The 19,313-nt window shown below is 42.7% G+C and overlaps 1 pseudogene; it reads left to right on the forward strand.

The window, feature by feature from the left end:
• The first annotated feature begins 10,239 nt into the window (after positions 1 to 10,239).
• Positions 10,240 to 19,313, forward strand: part of LOC133052747 (neurabin-2-like) — a 30,089-nt pseudogene continuing 21,015 nt past the window's right edge.

The raw sequence follows: 19,313 nt of genomic DNA on the forward strand, positions 1-19,313 counted from the left end.
AGATGTGTATGCACACATGGGAGGACCCTGAGATAAACCAAATATTGACTCAGAACCAGGCAAAGAAAGATGATTGACCAAAGGAAACCTGGAAGAAATGCCCCCATATAAGTTATTCAAACTACTATAGGGGCATGACTGTCCCTCTGAAAACAACTGTGTGTCTATACACACATATCCTTTTCCCTCCTAACAAACACTCTGCTTGTTTCACTACTTTTCATCTCCATATGCAAATTCGTTTCTATACAGCTGATAGCCCAGGGTCTTGTCACTGGCTACTGGTCTGTGGTGGTCTAGTGGTTAGTTCAACATTCTCACTGCTGGGACCTAACTTCAATCTCTGGCCAGGAACCAAAATCTTGCTTCAAGCCACTTTAGGCCAAGGCCACCTGAGTCAGCCTAACTGCTTTTTAAAATTTTTTCTTACAAGTTACCAGGGCAACCATTTACCAATCCAACATCTTCATTCTAAGGCACAGTCTCTTATTCAAATTCTTAATGACTCCTTGTTTTTTCCTTTAATCATTTTTGCTTCCCCAACTATGTTTTATATGTTTGGTTTTCTGAGAATCTCAGAGGTGAAATTGAGACTTAGGCAGCCCATATCAGGATATTGAATAGGGCTGGCAATTCTTCCCCTTCCAAAAAGAAGTCATCTCGGGGTCTCAGAGCCACTAGAAACCATCCATTCAAGAGGTCATTGCCTACCTTCTCCCAAGTTTGGACTGAAGTAAGGAAAAGTAAAAGGAAACAGAAGGAGCAGAAGGGGCACAAGTAGGGAAGAATTGTGAACTTGGAGAAAGAATTTTCCGTTTATTAATCTCTTCCTCCAATATATTAATTAATTGTTTATGGCTACCCAACTCATTCTTGTCTTTACTTCCTGAGAAATATTCATCTCAGAAATATCAATAATCCATTTGGTTGGGTCGGGTTTTTCTAAAAATTCCTATGAAAGTGAAAGCGTTAGTTGCTCAGACATGTCCGACTCTTTGTGACCCCATGGACTGTAACCCACCAGGCTTATCTTTCCATGGGATTCTCCAGGTAAGAATACTGGGGTGGGTTGTCATTCCCTTCTCCAGGTGATCTTCCCAATCCAGGGATCAAACCTAGGTCTCCTGCATTGCAGGATAATCCTTTATCATCTGAGCTACCAGGGAAGCCCCAAAATCCCTTCAAGTACACCAATTTGTCTACATCAAAAGAGTCTTCCTCTGGCCATTGAAATATAGAGTTGTTTTGTTTTGTTTTGTTTTGTTTTTTGCTTTTTTTCCCTTCCATTTATTGTTATTAGTTGGAGGCTAATTACTGACCAATACAGTATATTAACACATATATATGGAATTTAGAAAGATGGTAACGATAACCCTATATGCAAAACAGAAAAAGAGTCACAGATGTACAGAACAGACTTTTGGACTCTGTGGGAGAAGGCGAGGGTGGGATGTTTTGAGAAAACAGCATCAAAACATGTATATTATCAAGGGTGAAACAGATCACCAGCCCAGGTTGGATGCATGAGACAAGTGCTCAGGGCTGGTGCACTGGGAAGGCCCAGAGGGATGGGATGGGGAGGGAGGTAGGAGGGGGGATTGGGATGGGGAATACACATAAATCCATGGCTGATTCATGTCAATGTATGGAAATATAGAGTTTTAATAAGTATCCCCATCCCAAACATGACAGTGAAATCAATCTTTTAAGAGAAAGACTTGCCAGCAACATTCTGGGCCTCCCATATTTTTCTACCTTTGAAGCAAATAGGTTCTTAGAACCTGTATTTTCTAGTTTGCTCAGCAGTAACTCAAATTTTGCTGCAGGGTTTGGCATTTCCCCCAGGAACCCAAACCCACAGAACCAAAATAATTAAAGGGCGAATGTTAGCTGAGTCTTACGTGATCGAAAATGGCCACAAATCCTCTAACAAATTCATCCAGAAGAATGTCTCACTCAAGGAATCTTATTGCTAAATTATTAGCAGGAAAATAAAGAAAAAATTTTAAGAAGAAAATTTTAAAAAGATATAAACATATCTTACATAAATATAAATATATATCTTATATAAATATAAATAAAGAAAGCAATAACCTCAGATATGCAGATGACACCACACTTATGGCAGACAGTGAAGAAGAACTGAAGAGCCTCTTGATGAAAGTGAAAGAGGAGAGTGAAAAAGTTGGCTTAAAGCTCAACATTCAGAAAACTAAGATAATGGCATCTGGTCCCATCACTTCATGGCAAATAGATGGAGAAACAGTGGAAACAGTGGCAGACTTTATTTTAGGGGGGCTCCAAAATCACTGCAGATGGTGATTGCAGCCATGAAATTAAAAGACGCTTACTTCTTGGAAGAAAAGTTATGAACAACCTAGACAGCATGTTAAAAAGCAGAGGCATTACTTTGCCATCAAAGGTCCATCTAGTCAAGACTATGGTTTTTCCAGTAGTCATGTATGGATGTGAGAGCTGGACTGTAAAGAAAGCTGAGCACTGAAGAATTGATGCTTTTGAACTGTGGTGTTGGAGAAGACTCTTGAGAGTCCCTTGAACTGCAAGGAGATCCAACCAGTCCATCCTAAAGGAAATCAGTCTTGAATGTTCATTGGAAGGACTGATGTTGAAGCTGAAACTCCAATACCTTGGCCACCTGATGTGAAGAGCTGACTCATTTGAAAAGACCCTGATGCTGGGAAAGATTGAAGGCGGGAGAAGGGGACGACTAATTCCAATGGTTGTCCCTGACAGTATATCTTGTACATATAATTCATCACATCCTTCAATATTCTTCCATAAGGTTAAATTCAGTTTTTCTCCCCCCAAAAACATGATTTTTAAAATGGTTGCATGATACTCTATCACAGGGCCATGCCATAATTTATTTTAACATTATTTTCCTCTTGTTGGAACTTCTTATGACTGCAAATATTTTTCCATTATAAACAATGTCATGACAAATATCCTTATGCATAGAACATGATACACATTTCTAATATTTTATTTAGGCTACCCAGAAGTGGATGCTCACGAGGATGAATACTTTTAAGCTTTAGTACATATTCATACACCACCTTTGAGGAAAACCATGCTAATTTATAATCCCATGGGCAGTGAATGAGAGAACTTGTCAAAGTTATACACAGCCTCATGTTGCAGAAAGGAAAAATACTGGTAGTCTTGATAGGAGAGAATGAAAGAATGAGATCCTACCGATTAAAGCTAATGCAGCTGGAAATGTCTGGCATATAATATGAAATTATCTGTTTTCAATATAACAATTTGACATAGGCAATTTATCAGTGATAATTAAATGCCTGAAAGAAAGGGAGTTAGGTGATCACATGACATAGGCGCATATGACTAAGTCAAGTTGACAGATATACGGTAATAACTGAGGTTGCCGGAGATGATTTGGTAAGTTGGCTTTTATTTTTGAGGTTTAAAAATTGTCTCTAAATTTTAAATTTTTAATAAAAACATTTAAGTAATACATGTTAATGGTACAAAATTCAAAAGGCACAGAAAAGTACTTCATGAGAAATAAGTATTCTATGCCTTTCCTTTCAGTGAGCCAATTCTCCTTCCACGGTTACCAGTTTCTTTATCTTCTCAATGACATCCTGAGAACTTACAAAAATAAATTTCTTTTTTATATACTTTTGTCCTTCCACATAAAAAGTACCAAATGATACATACAGTTCTGTACCTTGCTTCTTTTTATTCATCAATTTAGCTTGGATATCATGAGATATGAATACATAAACAGCTTGTTGATATGTGAAAGCATATATTGATTATTTAGCATATATTTGTTGAATACCTACTAGATGTCAGGTTTATTCTACACACTGAGATAGGGCAATAAATGAAACACAAAAAAATCTCAACCCTCATGGAACTTATGTCATCATGTGGAGAAACAGAAAAAACACATATAAATAAAACATATGTTATGTGATGCAAAGTGTTATAGAGAAAAAGAAAATGTTTGTTCAGCACTAGCTGAATGTGCCCTTGATCACTGGGAGGCACCTACATGGGGAGGTTGTCTGCCAGTCAGGTTGAGCTAGCAAAACTCAGTCAGGCTCAAGCCTAGGGAGCAGCCATGCTCAGGAAGCAGCTGAGGCCAGAAGACACAGCTGAGGCCAGAAGACATTCTGGATCAGAGCACAGATACCGCTCAGGGAGAAGACAGTGCTCTCTTGCCCTGACCAGAGCCAGCTCTTCCCAAAACAGAAACCCTACCAGAGGGAGGAAATGCCTGCATCCTGACTGATGAAGTCTGGGAAAGGAGGTCTTTGCAGTAAGTATAACAGTGGGAGAAGCCTGGACCCTGAGACAGGAATTGGATAGGACCTCCTTATAAATTTGTCCATCCTAGTAGCTTCTTAAGGAGGATAAAGACTAGGCTGAGGGTGGGGAATCAGAAAGCACCAAGTCATGGTGAGGCCCCAGCCATTCTGTCCCCTGAGTGGTGGCAAGAGTAGGAGGTAGGCCTTACGGAAGAGAGAGGCTACAGGTCCCTGCAGCAAAGTAGATTGGGTTAACACCCTTGGCCCCTGCTGGAAAGAGCCATAGGAAGACAGACTTGGGCTATGTCAGGCAAAGCACTTTCTAAGGGCAAGCTACAGAAGGGGCTGTTGCAGGAGGAAGTAGCTCCCTGTCATCTGGGGGTTATTATCTAAGCAGAGGGCAGTGTGTCAAGGGTCCTCTGTCATTCACCAGGAGGTAGGACCCCAGGACTGTTGGGGGCCCATGGACCCTAAAATGCTCCAATCCTCCCATCTTTGGAGGACAGACCTTGCCCAATCCCATCTGGCCTGGTCAGGGAGCTCAGAAACACCCCAGGGACTGCAGGCCTTTTCTGGGGTTTCAAAAAGGAACAGTATTAGCATTCATTAGTGCTCTAACTGGCATTTAATTGCCAGTTTCACTCTGGTTTTTTGGTCTTTATAATGAATACCTGATGCACAGCCTGCCCCCAGCTGCCCTACCCTTGACCTTCTCCCTAGAGATCAGCCCCCAGCTGCCCCTCACAGTCCCTTCACCTCCACTCACATCCACCAGCAAAGGTTGGAGGCAGGGATGAGCTTCCCCAGGGCATCTGCATTGCACCTTCTCTCCCTCCCCTTCCAGTGAGCTCAGAAAATTGGTCTTAATCCACCAGGCTTCAGTTGCTTAGCAACGGAACAGCCTGCTCCTAGCAACCAGGAGCCACAAAGATGCTGCAGAGAAAAGGGGCTGTCTGGGCCCTGCGCCTGCTCAGCTCCTGACTGCTGCCTCCCTGATGTCTTTCTCATTGAATATAGCCAGCCTTCTCAGATGCTGGGTCTTGAAAGGCTGATCTCCCGGGCAGCTGCCTGACCTCACCCCCCATCCCACCTGCCTAGAGCTTCTCTGAATCCCACCTTCCAGACCAGCAGGAAGTAGCTCATGATCACAGCAAGGTGGCCCTAGGAAAGGCCCTCCTTCTGTCTCTCAGAGGGCGCTGGCTATGTTGGTTCTTCCAGTCTGGCCTGGTGGGTGGAAGTAGAGAGGGCCAGGCTCCTTTCGCCCCACCCCAGGTGAGAGCAATTCCTGCCCAGGAATTGGGGGTGGGGAGTGCCTTGTAATCCCAGACCAGATGAGTCTGAAGGGAGGCAGGGTTCCACACTCAGGGCTTCTAAAGATCAGGAAGTTGAGACTCAGAGATGGGCTCAGGCCCACACAGCCTTCCAGTGAGAGGTGGATCTGAATCAACATCAGAATACAGGGCTCCCCAACACAGTCAGCGCCCATGAGACTGCCAGGCCACTGTGCAGCACCATAGGCTTCTGCCTTCTCTCCCCAAAGGACAGAGAGGACAGATTTCTCCACTCCAAAAAGGAAGCCTCCTGCCTTCCTGCCTTCTGGAATGGCCCCAACAGAGGGTGATCACCAGTGCAGAATTTCCATTTGATGAGCTGCTTTCCAGGATTGCTTTTTTATTTTTTTTAAATTTTTTTTAATTTTTATTAGTTGGAGGCTAATTACTTCACAACATTGCAGTGGGTTTTGTCATACATTGACATGAATCAGCCATGGAGTTACATGTATTCCCCATCCCAATTCCCCCCTCCCACCTCCCTCTCCACCCGATTCCTCTGGGTCTTCCCAGTGCACCAGGCCCGAGCACTTGTCTCATGCATCTCACCTGGGCTGGTGATCTGTTTCACTATAGATAATATACATGCTGTTCTCTCGAAACATCCCACCCTCGCCTTCTCCCACAGAGTCCTAAAGTCTGTTCTGTACATCTGTGTCTCTTTTTCTGTTTTGCATATAGGGTTATCATTACCATCTTTCTAAATTACATATATATGTGTTAGTATGCTGTAATGATCTTTATCTTTCTGGCTTACTTCACTCTGTATAATGGGCTCCAGTTTCATCCATCTCATTAGAATTGATTCAAATGAATTCTTTTTAATGGCTGAGTAATATTCCATGGTGTATATGTACCACAGCTTCCTTATCCATTCGTCTGCTGATGGGCATCTAGGTTGCTTCCAAGTCCTGGCTATTATAAACAATGCTGCGATGAACATTGGGGTGCACGTGTCTCTTTCAGCCAGGATTGTTTTTGACTCAATTGTTTTGACTCAATAGGAGTTCAGGAATATTCCCCAGAGGAGGCCTGTCTGAAATTTCTGACTCTTGAGTGGGTGCTAACTGGTATCTTACTTAATCACAGACCTCCCTAATCTTTGCAGGAGGTACACATCTATACCCACCCCACCCCCACCCTGCTTCTGTGGAGCCTCAAGCTCGGATGGTAAGGCTGCCCCCAGGAATAAACCATGGAAAGTAGGAGCTGTGGGAAACCAGCATCCAACAAGAGACCCCACCCCCATCTCTCCCCCTGGGCCAGGCTGCTAGACAGGGACAAGCTTTCCTCTGGGCAACTTCTTTCTACCTTCCCCCACTCCTTGCTACCCTCCCTTTCCCTTTTCTCCCTCCCAAGAAAAGGGCTTCTGGCTTCCAACGCCTGGCAACCAAACTGGGCTGCCACAGGCTGAGAGGAGCAGCACAGATGCTGCCTAATGAGGGGGCTGAAGTGAGGGGGTGAAATCAGTCTCTAGTCATATGTCGCTGTTGCTCACAAAACAGATACCAGGCTTTTCTTAAGTTTGCAATTGTTGTTCTCTATAATGAAAACCCTTCCAAAGGCAGGCAGCTAAGCCACATTTGGGTAAACATCTCCTTGATCCACCCTTTTCTATTTCATATTAAAAGCTTTTTGTTGTGGAAAATTTCAAGTCTATATACAAGTAGAATAGCATAATGAACCTCCTGTGGACATCACCCAGCATCAACAATTAGCAGCCCCTGGCCAGATATCACATCTTTGAATCTGTACTTCAGTATGTAGCTTTGAAACATGAGAACACTCTTTTAACAGAACTACAATGTCATAACAACACCTAAAATAATTCATAATTCCATAATGTCATCAAATATCCAGGCAGTGTTCAAAGTTCAAACACCTCATCAATGTCATGAGGTGTTGACTGTTGTTTTTTTTTTCAGTTTACTTGAGTCAAGGTCTAAAAAAAGGACACACAGAAATCTAGAGGTTCCCATTTGTGAATATTTTGGGGGAGGAAAACCTTTTCTTCTACTCTCTTAGGTTTAGCACCTAGGCCCTGTGAATGAAAACTGGTAAAAGACAGACTGACAGGAGAAAAAAAAAACCCCAGAGTTTATTTACATGTGCAACTTCCATATACACAGAAGAAATCAGTGATGATAACTCAAAGGTGTGGTTGGAATTTGGGGATTACCTGTCAACATACTAGATGAAATAGGGGAGAAAGTTACTTGCCAGTAATATAAATGATTTTTGGAAACATACACGGATATTCAGGAGAACAAACACTTGATAGGAGAGGCTGTGATGTTTGTCTATATAGGTGTGAGTGATCTTTCTTTTTCAGGGCCGCAAACTTACTCAGAGAAAAGATTTGGGGTAGACTTTATTCTACCTTCCAGAAGTGGATCCCGAGAAGGAATTTTTGGCTGCTTCATTTCCTAGAGTTGCTGCTTTTAGTCAGATAAAGGAAGCTCCAAAAAGGCTTTTTACCGTTGTCTATCGAATCTCAAATGTCTTCAGCTAAAATAATCTTTACACCAACTCTGGGTCCAAAGTGAGTCTGTACAGTATGCTGAAATCACAAGGAAGCGAAATTACCCTGCAAACCACTAACTCCGGGCTCTTCCCAGGAGGCCTCCTGTGAGCTCTGCCTTGAGTTATGTGAGGCATTATTAATTCCCAAACCTTGAGATTCAAAGTGATGAAATGAAGAGCTCAAGGTCAGCCAGCTACTGAGGCACTAGGCCAGGCTGGTAACTCACATCAAGAGCCTAAACTCATAGCAACCACGCCCTGCCACTCCACCCATCCTGCCTCCAGAGGCAGGGAAGGCCTCCACACTGTGCCCACCTCCTAGTCCAGGTCCTACCCAGAATGTGTCAAAGACTGACACGTTCCCACATCCTCTGACCACCCTGGCCCATTTCTCTCTGTTGCCAGGTGTCTGCCCTTGGGTGCATGTACCTCAGTCTCTCCCTCACCCAGAAGCACCCCAAGTACAAGGATGTTGGTTTCGGATATATGTGACCTGTCCCAGCTGAGCCTCACCCAGAGTCATTTGGAAGGTGCTCCCCAAAGGGTAGCTGACTGACTGGCTGCCTGAGTGAAGGGCCTTCTGGAGGGTGAGTGGACTGGATGTACTGGCAAGGCTTTGAGGAGAGATCCCGGATCCCAGGCTGGAGCAGCCATCAGACACACTCCACAGTGATAGGGGGTCTCTCCTGCCTGCAGAGAAGGAAAGGGATTGTCTAGGGAGCAGCCTGTACTTGGGCATCATGAAAACAGAGGCCTCTGGCCTCACTGCTGCCTCCGATAGGTCATTTACCCTCAAGACCTCAGGAAGTCTTCACATGTACATAGAATACACTCCAGAGAATCGCCTGGGCTGCCCTGCTGTTGAAGGAAGCCTCTCAGTCTGGAGTCTGGGGAAATTGGCTCTTGCCAGAGAGCCCTGGCCACAGGTCTGGGTCTCTGCTCTTTCACTATGCTGCTCCATGACCCTGGGCAGGCTACTTCCTCCCTGGGGGTCTCGGCTTCCTCATCTATACAATGAGGGGGCTGCACCCGTCCATCTCCAGGGACCCATTAGCTTCCATGTTTCTGTGATCTCCAGGAAAGGGAGACCCACAACATTCCTCAGTAAATGATTGCTGGTTTTAATTATGTTTACAGTCAAGAGGGTCCTCCTGCCTGTGTCCTACTGTCTCTGAACCTCATTTGTCTGGCTGAGGCATGGATCTAGCTAAGCTTCTTGATTGACCCAGAAGTACCTGGTCAGTGACTGCCATTTCCATCACAACTCAGTCCCAACAGTAGGAGAGTGAGCTCTAGAACCCTCAAGGCCCTGCTCCCAATCCCCGAGGTATTCAGGAAGCAGCAGTGTTCGGACATCATGGAGATGAGCAATTGTGGCACCAAGTGGCCCCTTGCCCTTCATGTAGCCCAACATCCTCACCTTCCAGATAAGGAAACAGGGACAGGGAGGAGAAGAGCTCTTGGGGTCAGAAAGAGCTGGGGACCTCCTCAGGAGGAATCTTTCCTGGGCAGGGTGGCTGATGGTGAAGTGGAGAGCCAGCCCACTAAGGAGCAGAGTTGTGGCATGAACTAAAACCAGTTTATGAAACCACCCTCAGGAAGCTCCTGGGTTCTCCTGGGCAAATATAGGACATACCCACAGGCACACATGCACACATGCATGCGTGCACACCACATAAGTCATAAAGAGGTCATAAGCATGTCACTTTCCGAAGTGCCTGAGCTGGGACTCTAACTTGACTACCCACCAGGAGCCACTGAGTATCTTAGCTACTTCTTTTATTCAACAAATAGTGACCCGAGTGACTGGGAACTGAATAGTGAACAAGTGGGATGTGGTCCTGTCCTCTCAGAGCCTGCAACCTAGCCAGGTGGGCAAGTGCTCCAGAGGAGAGTCCAACCCAGGGAACTGCCCCACCCCAGGGGCAGTGGGAATCCAGCAGAGCCCACCTCAGGGGCTCAGGGACCATCCAGTGCTGCAGGCCCTTTCCTGGCTGTCTGTGCCCATTTCTGGAACAGTCAGTTCTGGTTGATTGGGAAGGTAGCCTTGAGGAGCAATTGGTCTCCTCTCTTCAGGCCAGGCCGACATGGTCAAGGCTGCAGATGACCCTCTGGAACATTATGTCATGTCAGTGATAACCGGGCAACCTCTGGGGCTTGGAGAAGAGGTGAGGCTCCCCTTCATCAGACCAGGGGTTCTCAAAGTAGTGGCCTGGGACCCCCAAGCTCGCTGTTGAGTCTTCAGTGGCTCTTCTGAGCAGAAGTTGCATATTAGCAGGGTGCCCTTCCTCTTGCTGGCTTTTGTGATGCCAAGTGTGGGTTGTAAGGCCTCCAAGAATGGCAATAGTTCAACTGTTCTGAAAAATGTTTCCTTCCCACTCCCCCACCCCTTACCCCTTGCAGAGGGCCAAGATATTTCCTTCTTTAAACCTGTGTTTGTGATTTAGCTTCCATCCACCTTGACAATTGACATAATGGGTAGGAAACAAGGCTGCCCCTTTTCTCCATCCCTGCTGCTCTTCTTCTATGTATGTGAGAGTGTGTGTGGGGAGGGTTGGGGGGGAAGTGACACAGGAAGGAAGAGGGGAAAAGTATGGGAAAATGTCCTGTGGATTCTTTACTTAGTGAGCTCAGGGACACACAGAGATGTTTAAGTGAAACTTTCAGGGAGAAAAAAAAAAAGAAAACACCTTATTTTACCTGCCTATTCATCCCTGCTGTTTGACTTCTGAGTCTTCTGGTTTCCAGGCTGTTTCATAAGTACTGAGGTGTTGAGAAGCTGTATGTGTTCTGGAAACAAGAGGAAGGGCCCTCTGGCCCATGGGGCCCACTCCCACAGACTCTGTCCATATGGTCTGTCTATGCCACTGACCCTGGTATGGGGCCTGTGTCCCATCATCATGAAAAGCAATGATCCCTGTGTGTCTTCAGTCCTTTTGGGGGCCACACCTCCCCTCTTGCCCCCATGCCATACCGCACCCCTGTCAGATTTTGGAATAAGAGAGGAAGGATAGGTGTGGTGGCATCTAGCCCCTTATTTCTCAGAGCTGCGAACTGAGACCCAGGGAACACAGGGCAGTTGCTGTTTGTATAGAGATCAGAAAGCTGAAAGTCTCTATTTTACTTAGTTATTAGTAATTTAAACCAGTGCCTTAAATTTTAAATATTCTGAAGTAAAATGTGCAATCCTGATGAATCTGAAAGGAATAATTACAAACATCAGTATATCAATATAAACATCAAAACATCAATATAAACATTGATATAATTCTGAGCCTATACAATATTTATTCTATTTCACAGATAGACAAATTTTAGAGTTATTTGCTCAGTGTCCCACATTGATCATCTGCACAATGAAACTCTTTTCTTAGTAATACCTAACCTTTGTAAATAGAATAACTGGATGTCATAATTTATACATGTTGTCCCATTCTTATTATTGAAATTAAAATTTCATATGAAGATTGACATGGTATGGATGAGATCTGAGATCCAGGGAACACAGGTAACTCCTAATGAATTTAATGATAAGCTTAGATATTTTTGAATGAGACAATATAATGTTAATCTTCCATCTACATATGTATATATATGTACATATATATATATATATATATATATATATGCATTTATCTTTTTTTAGGGCCCTAAAAAGAGGTCTCTTTGAGGAAATTATCTTTGAGAAATCACTTAAAGTATGTGTGGGAATATGCTGTGTGATTATCTGGGGGAAAATATTCAGGTAGGAGGAATAATAAGTTCCTGAGTTATATTTGAAAAATAGCAAGAAGACTGGTGTGCTTGTAATGAGGATGAGGTTGTTCGAAAGTTGGGAAAATGATGGCAAAGAATTGGTGTGAGAATCAGGTTATATACATCCTTGCCAGCTGTGATAAAAACTTTGGCATTTATTCAATGAGGTGGGAGGCATTACATGATCAGGATACAAGCAAAATTACATTTAGTCATTAAGTGAATCACTGTGGTAATTGTGCCAAGAATGGGCTGTTTGCAGGCAAGATCAAAGTAATAAGACCACTCAGAATGTTATTGTCATGAGAGTCTTATTGACATTCCCCTGCCATTAAACTTGGCAACTTACATGGCCTGATAATTTAACCCTCTTCATTTGTATTGCCATCAAAGGCAGTATTGGAACTTGGATTAGGCTCCAAGACATGTGGTCTTGCCCTACCTAGCCTTTCACTGACATTGCCAATAAGGTGAGAAAAAGTGATGGAACAGGCAACATTGAAGACTGACTCTGGAGGTTTAGGAATAACACTTAAAAAAAAAAAAGGAAGAGGTAAATTTCAACAAAATACCTATAAAAAATAATGGTGATTTTTATTACTGTTTGCTGAGAGATATTGGACTTGCTGATCAGTAACCATTTCTGGAGAACTACTATGGATAAATGATAATGTTAAAGGCTTTAAGAATTCATCTTTAGGAATTTGGACATCCTGGTCAAGAACAAAAAGGATTCTTTGACACCTCACTTCTCACAATTTAAATTTGGAAATGGGAAAGAGAAAAGAATAAAAGTTATGCATGGATTTTGCCTAATGTTTGGGTTAGTGTATATTTTTTGCTTATAGAAAGAAAGCAGAATTTCTCTGTTGTTAATGATCAAGACTCTCTGACCAAACTTTAGTCAGGCTCCTCTGAGCACTCTTCACAACTAGGCCTTGAACTTTTTAAAGATGGACTTTTGTGTCCATCTTTGCATTACTCATTTTTAGCAAAAATCCTGCTAAAATGGATTAGCAAGGATTACCAAATTCAATATCTGATCATCCTCAATATCAGATTAAATTCTTCATCCCTCACCCTTGGCATCTGGTCACTCTGGCCTGCCTTCAGCAAGAATCCTATCAAGTCAGAATCCCACCTCATCTCTGGTGTTTCCTCTCAGTAATTTTCTACCCACTGACCCCTGCCTTGCTCCTTGGCTATAAATCTCTATTTGTCCTTGCTTTATTCAGAGTTGAGCCCAATCTCTCCCTCCTGGTGCAAACCCCACTGCAGTAGTCCCTTGAAAAAATCGTTATTACTATTCCTTAGTAAAGTGTCAGAACAATTTTTCTTTAACAATAACATGAAAGACAAAATGCACTAGACAATTAAGGAACTGCTTTTATTCATGCTATTGCAATAGGGAGAATGTTCATTTCTGTGGAAGAATGTTTCAAAGAAATGGAAGAGGACCTAAATTTATGGAGACAGATAAACAAGGGAACTATGGAGGAAATGTGAATAGTAAATTTTGTTTAACTTGTGAAGAAGAGTGGAGGAGAATATATGAGGAAAGGTTGGCCCTTTGTGGTTAGCCATTTCTCAGAACACAAAATGGTGAGGGGATTTCTAAATTGTGTCTGCGATTCCAGAGCACAAATCTCAAATATAGTTAAACATTGTTACTAGTTTTCTCCTATCATCTTGATTTAGGAAAATTATTTTCAGGCTGAATTGTTGTCCAGAGTTTTTGAGATGATACTATGGAGTACACACATGCTAACATATGCACAAACATGTTTCTGGAAGAATACACAAGAAACTATTATTAGTTCCTTTACCTTTGAGGAGGAAACTGGGGAGCATGATGATGAAGGGAAACATTTCTTTCTTTATATCCTTACATTTTGTGTGACTTTTCTGGCCATATGTATATATTCATTGTATTATTAAAAATATTATCATTGGAAAAACACAAATATAGATCAATGGAACAGGATAGAAAACACAAAGATAAACCTACACACCTATGGACACCTAATCTTTGACAAAGGAGACATGAATGGGGAAAAGACAGACCATGGAGAAAAAGACAATAGGGAAAAGACAGTATCTTCACTAACTGGTGCTGGGAAAACTCAAAAGCTACATGTAAATTAATGAAAGTAGGACACTTCCTAATACTGTTGCAGGGAGGGGGACCCCTTCCAGGGCCCAAAGCTGGGCTCTTGTCTAACACTTGGAAATGAACTGTCCAAGGAGACACATGTGCTGACAAAGCAAGAGATTTTATTGGGAAACAGCACCCAGGCAGAGAGCAGCAGGGTAAGGGAACCCAGGAGAACAGTTCTGCCATATGGCTCGCAGTCTCAGGTTTTATGGTGATGGGGTTAGTTTCCGGGTTGTCTTTAGCTAATCATTCTGACTCAGAGTCCTTCCTGGTGGTGCACGCCTTGCTCAGCCAAGATGGATGCCAGAGAGAAGGATTCTGGGAGGTGGTCGGACATGTGGTGTCTCCTTTTGACCTTTCCTGAACTCTTCCGGTTGGTGGTGGCTTATTAGTTCCGTGTTCCTTACCAGGACCTCCTGTCGTAAAACAACTCATGCAAATGGTTACTATGGTGCCTGGCCTGGGTGGTTTCAGTTAGTGTGATTCCTCTAACAATACCATGCACAAAATTAAGCTCAAAATGAATTAAAGACCTAAGTGTAAAACCGGACTCTTTTTTTTTTTTTTTTTAATCCACTTTCCACAGCAATGAAAATAAAAGAAAAGAATAAACAAATGGGACCTAATTAAAAGCTTTTTCACATCAAAGGAAACCATAAACAAGATGAAAAGACAACCCTCAGAATGGGGGAAATATTTGCAAATGAAGCAACTGATAAAAGATTAATCTTCACAATATATAAGCAACTAGTGTAGCTCAATATCAAAAAACACAAACAACCCAATCAGAAAATGGGCAGAAGACCTGAATAGATATTTCTCCAAAGAAGACATACCGATGGTCAACAAACACATGATAAGATGTTCAATATCACTCATTAGTAGATAAATACAATCAAAACTACAGTGAGGTATCACCTCTCACCAGTCAGAATGGCCATCATCAAGAAAACTACAGGCAGTAAACCCTGGAGAGGGTGTGGAGAAAAGGGAACCCTCTTACACTGTTGGTAGGAATGTAAGTTGATACAACCACTATGGAGAAGAGTATGGAGGTTCCTTAAAAAAACTAAAAAATAAAACTACCATATGACCCAGCAATCCCACTACTGGGCATAAATCCTATTGTTGTTGTTCAGTCACCCAATCATGTCTGACTCTTTGAGACCCCATGGATTGCAGCACACCAGGCCTCCCTGTCCCTCACAATCTCCCAAAGTTTGCCCAAGTTCATGTCCATTGCATCAGTGATGCCATCTAGCCATCTCATCCTCTGATGCCCTCTTCTTCTGCCCTCAATCTTTCCTAGTATCAGGGACTTTTCCAGTGAGCCGGCTGTTCACATCAGAAGACCAAGATAGTGTAGTTTCAGCTTCAGCATTAGTCCTTCTGTTTTAGGAGGGAGGACCCCTTCCAGGGCCCGAAACCAGGCTCTTGTCTAACACTCTGAAATGAATTGTCCAAGGAGACACATGTGCTGACAAAGCAAGAGATTTTATTGGGAAAGAGCACCCGGGCGGAGAGCAGCAGGGTAAGGGAACCCAGGAGAACAGTTCTGCCACATGGCTCTCAGTCTCAGGTTTTATGGTGGTGGGGTTAGTTTCTGGCTTGTCTTTAGCTAACTCATGCAAATGGTTACTATGGTGCCTGGCCAGGGTGGGCAGTTTCAATCTGTGTGCTTCCCCTAACACTTCCAATGAGTATTCAGGGTTGATTTCCCTTAAGATTGACTGATTTGATCCCCTTGCTGTCCAAGGGACTCTCAGGGGTCTTCTCCAGCACCACAGTTTAAAGGCATCAATTCTTTGGTGCTCTGCCTTCTTTACAGTCCAGCTCTCACCACTGTACATGACCATAGCCTTGACTATACGGACCTTTGTCAGCAGAGTATGTCCCTGCTTTTCAACACACTGTGTTTAATTGAGAGAGTAACACTGACACATATACACTACCATATGTAAAACAGATAGCTAATGGGAAGCTACTGTATAGCACAGGGAGCTCAGCTCAGTGCTCTGTGACTGCCTAGAAGGTTTTGGATGGGGAGTGGGTTGCATGTATACATGTAGCTGATTCACTTTGTTTTACAGCAGAAACTAACATGTTGTAAAGCAATTATACACTAATAAAAAAAAATACTGTCATTAGACGTTTATCTGGCCAGTGAATTTTAGGTCTTTTATTTCTTCTTTGTATTTTTCTGCTTTTCAAACCTAATAATCTTTTAAAGAGTGATATGGAAAAATTTTTACTGCAAGTTTGGTCTATTAAAAGCAGCCCCAAGGGGGAAAGAGATGCCAGGAGGAATTATATGGATCATCCTAAGGGTTGGTCCCTGGATGCTTTTTCTCCTATTGCCTAGGTGAAAGGGCAAAAAGTTAATAAAGTGTCAAGGTTCTCAATCTCTTCTCTTCTCTCCTTCAAGGAAGTAAAGAGATGTAGTCTTTCCAATTTAGCAGTCCCCACCAGGAGACCAATTGAGTACCTGGTGAGTTCTGGAGTTTTTGTGATACAGAAATACATAATGAACTGAGGAAGACAATGTCTCAAAGGTGGGCCAAGAAGAGGAGGTATGTAAGAGAAGAAGCTAAACTAATCTACATAATAAAGAAAGGAAAGATATTCAGCAGAAAGAGAGGGAAAACTATTTGAAGGCATTTTTGCAAATGAGAGGCTCCAGAGATATTAGGGTGGGAGGTATAAGAAAACTGAAAGGTAAAATAGGATATAGAAAGGTATTGTTGGTATAAACTGGATTCTATTTCACATTCCAAAAGGAACATAAGATAAAAATGGAAATATTTTAAAACTTTTTAAGCTGTTCTGAACGTACGTCTTTGAGTATAACTCCTTGCAGCAATTGGACCACATGCGTCCAGTATTCATATTGGTTACCTTCTGGAGGCTTTTCCATAATAATAGAACAATGAAGTTAACTTCAACTCTATCCAAATCTAAGTATGCCTTCAGTCTGAGTCAAGAAATGTCCATTTCTGGCATCCATATTGTTAGAAAAATCATGCAAAAAAAATTTGGATAACTCAGCATAAATAGTAATGGTGTTTGAAATATTCTCCCAAGTGGAAAAGGATATGAGAGAGAGTTGAATTCTTTCCCTTAGAGTCACTGGAGGAAGTGACCTTCAAGAGGGAGGGCTTCAAATAGCAATTTGGAACTGTTGCTGAGCAATATCTAAATAAGATACCAAAGAAAGGTGTCCCACATAAGGCTGTGTGTACACGTGTTGTCTAACACAATATATCTTTACCTTTTGTCTTTAAAAAATGTAAAACTTCTAAGTTTTCTTGTAAATGTTAATGTAACATAAATATGAAACTTTTAGGTTTTCTGTAGAAAATTTGCAATAATAGAGCAGGGAATTCCTGTATATCTTATGCTATTATTATTGCTGTTGTCGTTATTATTGTTACTAAACCATTTGAGGATAAATAATAGATGTCATGGTCTTTGCTTCTAAAATATTTAGTTATGATGCAAACGTTTAAAAGAAAGTTAAATTGCTTCTAGAGAGTGTGATCACTAACCTAGAGCCAGACATCCTGGAATGTGAAGTCAAGTAGGCCTTAGGAAGCACTAAAAACAAAGCTAGTGGAGGTGATGGAATTCCAGTTGAGCTATTTCAAATCCTAAAAGAGGATGCTGTGAAAGTGCTCCACTCAATATGCCAGCAAATTTGGAAAACTCAGCAGTGGCCACAGGACTGGAAAAGGTCAGTTTTCATTCCAATCCCAAAGAAAGGCAATCCCAAAGAATGCTCAAACTACCACACAATTGAACTCATCTCACACGCTAGTAAAGTGATGCTTAAAATTCTCCAAAGCCAGGCTTTAGCAATACGTGAACCGTGAACTTCCAGATGTTCAAGCTGGTTTTAGAAAAGGCAGAGGAACCAGAGATCAAACTGCCAACGTCCACTGGATTATTGAAAAAGCAAGAGAGTTCCAGAAAAACATCTATTTCTGCTTTATTGACTATGCCAAAACCTTTGGCCATGTGAATCACAGTAAACTGTGGGAAATTCTGAAGGAGATGGGAATGCCAGACCACCTGACCTGACTCTTGAGAAACCTGTATGCAGGTCAGGAAGCAACAGTTAGAACTGGCCATGGAAAAACAGAGTGGTTCCAAATAGGAAAAGGAGTACGTCAAGGCTGTATATTGTCACCCTGCTTATTTAACTTATCTGCAGAGGACATCATGAGAAATGCTGGGCTCGAAGAAGCACAAGCTGGAATCAAGATTGCTGGGAGAAATACCAATAACCTCAGATGTGCAGATGACACCACCCTTATGGCAGAAAGTGAAGAAGAACAAAAGAGCCTCTTGATGAAAGTGAAAGAGGAGAGTGAAAAAGTTGGCTTAAAGCCCAACATTCAGAAAACTAAGATCATGATATCTGGTCCCATCACTTCATGGCAGATAGATGGGGAAACAGTGGAAACAGTGGCTGACTTTATTTTCCTGGGCTCCAAAATTACTGCAGATGGTGATTGCAGCCATGAAATTAAAAGACGCTTACTTCTTGGAAGGAGAGTTATGACTAACTTAGACAGCATATTAAAAAGCAGAGACATTACTTTATCAATGAAGGTCCATCTAGTCAAGACTATGGTTTTTCCAGTGGTCGTGTATGGATGTGAGAGTTGGACTATAAAGAAAGCTGAGCGCTGAAGAATTGATGCTTTTGAACTGTAGTGTTGGAGAAGACTCTTGAGAGTCCCTTGGACTGCAAGGAGATCCAACCAGTCCATCCTAAAGGAGATCAGTCCTGGGTGTTCATTGAAGCTGAAACTCCAATACTTTGGCCACCTGATGCGAAGAGCTGATTCATTTGAAAAGACCCTGATGCTGGGAAAGATTGAGGTCAGGAAGAGAAGGGGATGACAGAGGATGAGATGGTTGGATGGCATCACTGACTCAATCGACATGGGTTTGGGTGGGCTCTGGGAGTTGGTGATGGCCAGGGAGGCCTGGCATGCTGCGGTTCATGGGGTTGCAAAGAGTCAGACACGACTGAGCGACTGAACCGAACTGAGAGAGTTAAGACACACACACAAGCATTTTAGTAGAGGTAGGAAGACCCTAGTGTTGCAGGAAGGGGGACCCCTTCCTGGGCCCAAAACTGAGCTCTTGTCTAACACTTGGAAATGAATTGTCCAAGGAGACACATGTGCTGACAAAGCAAGAGATTTTATTGGGAAAGGGCACCCAGGTGGAGAGCAGTAGGGT

Source organism: Dama dama, chromosome X (genome assembly GCF_033118175.1).
Source record: "Dama dama isolate Ldn47 chromosome X, ASM3311817v1, whole genome shotgun sequence".
Taxonomy (NCBI): Eukaryota; Metazoa; Chordata; class Mammalia; order Artiodactyla; family Cervidae; genus Dama; species Dama dama.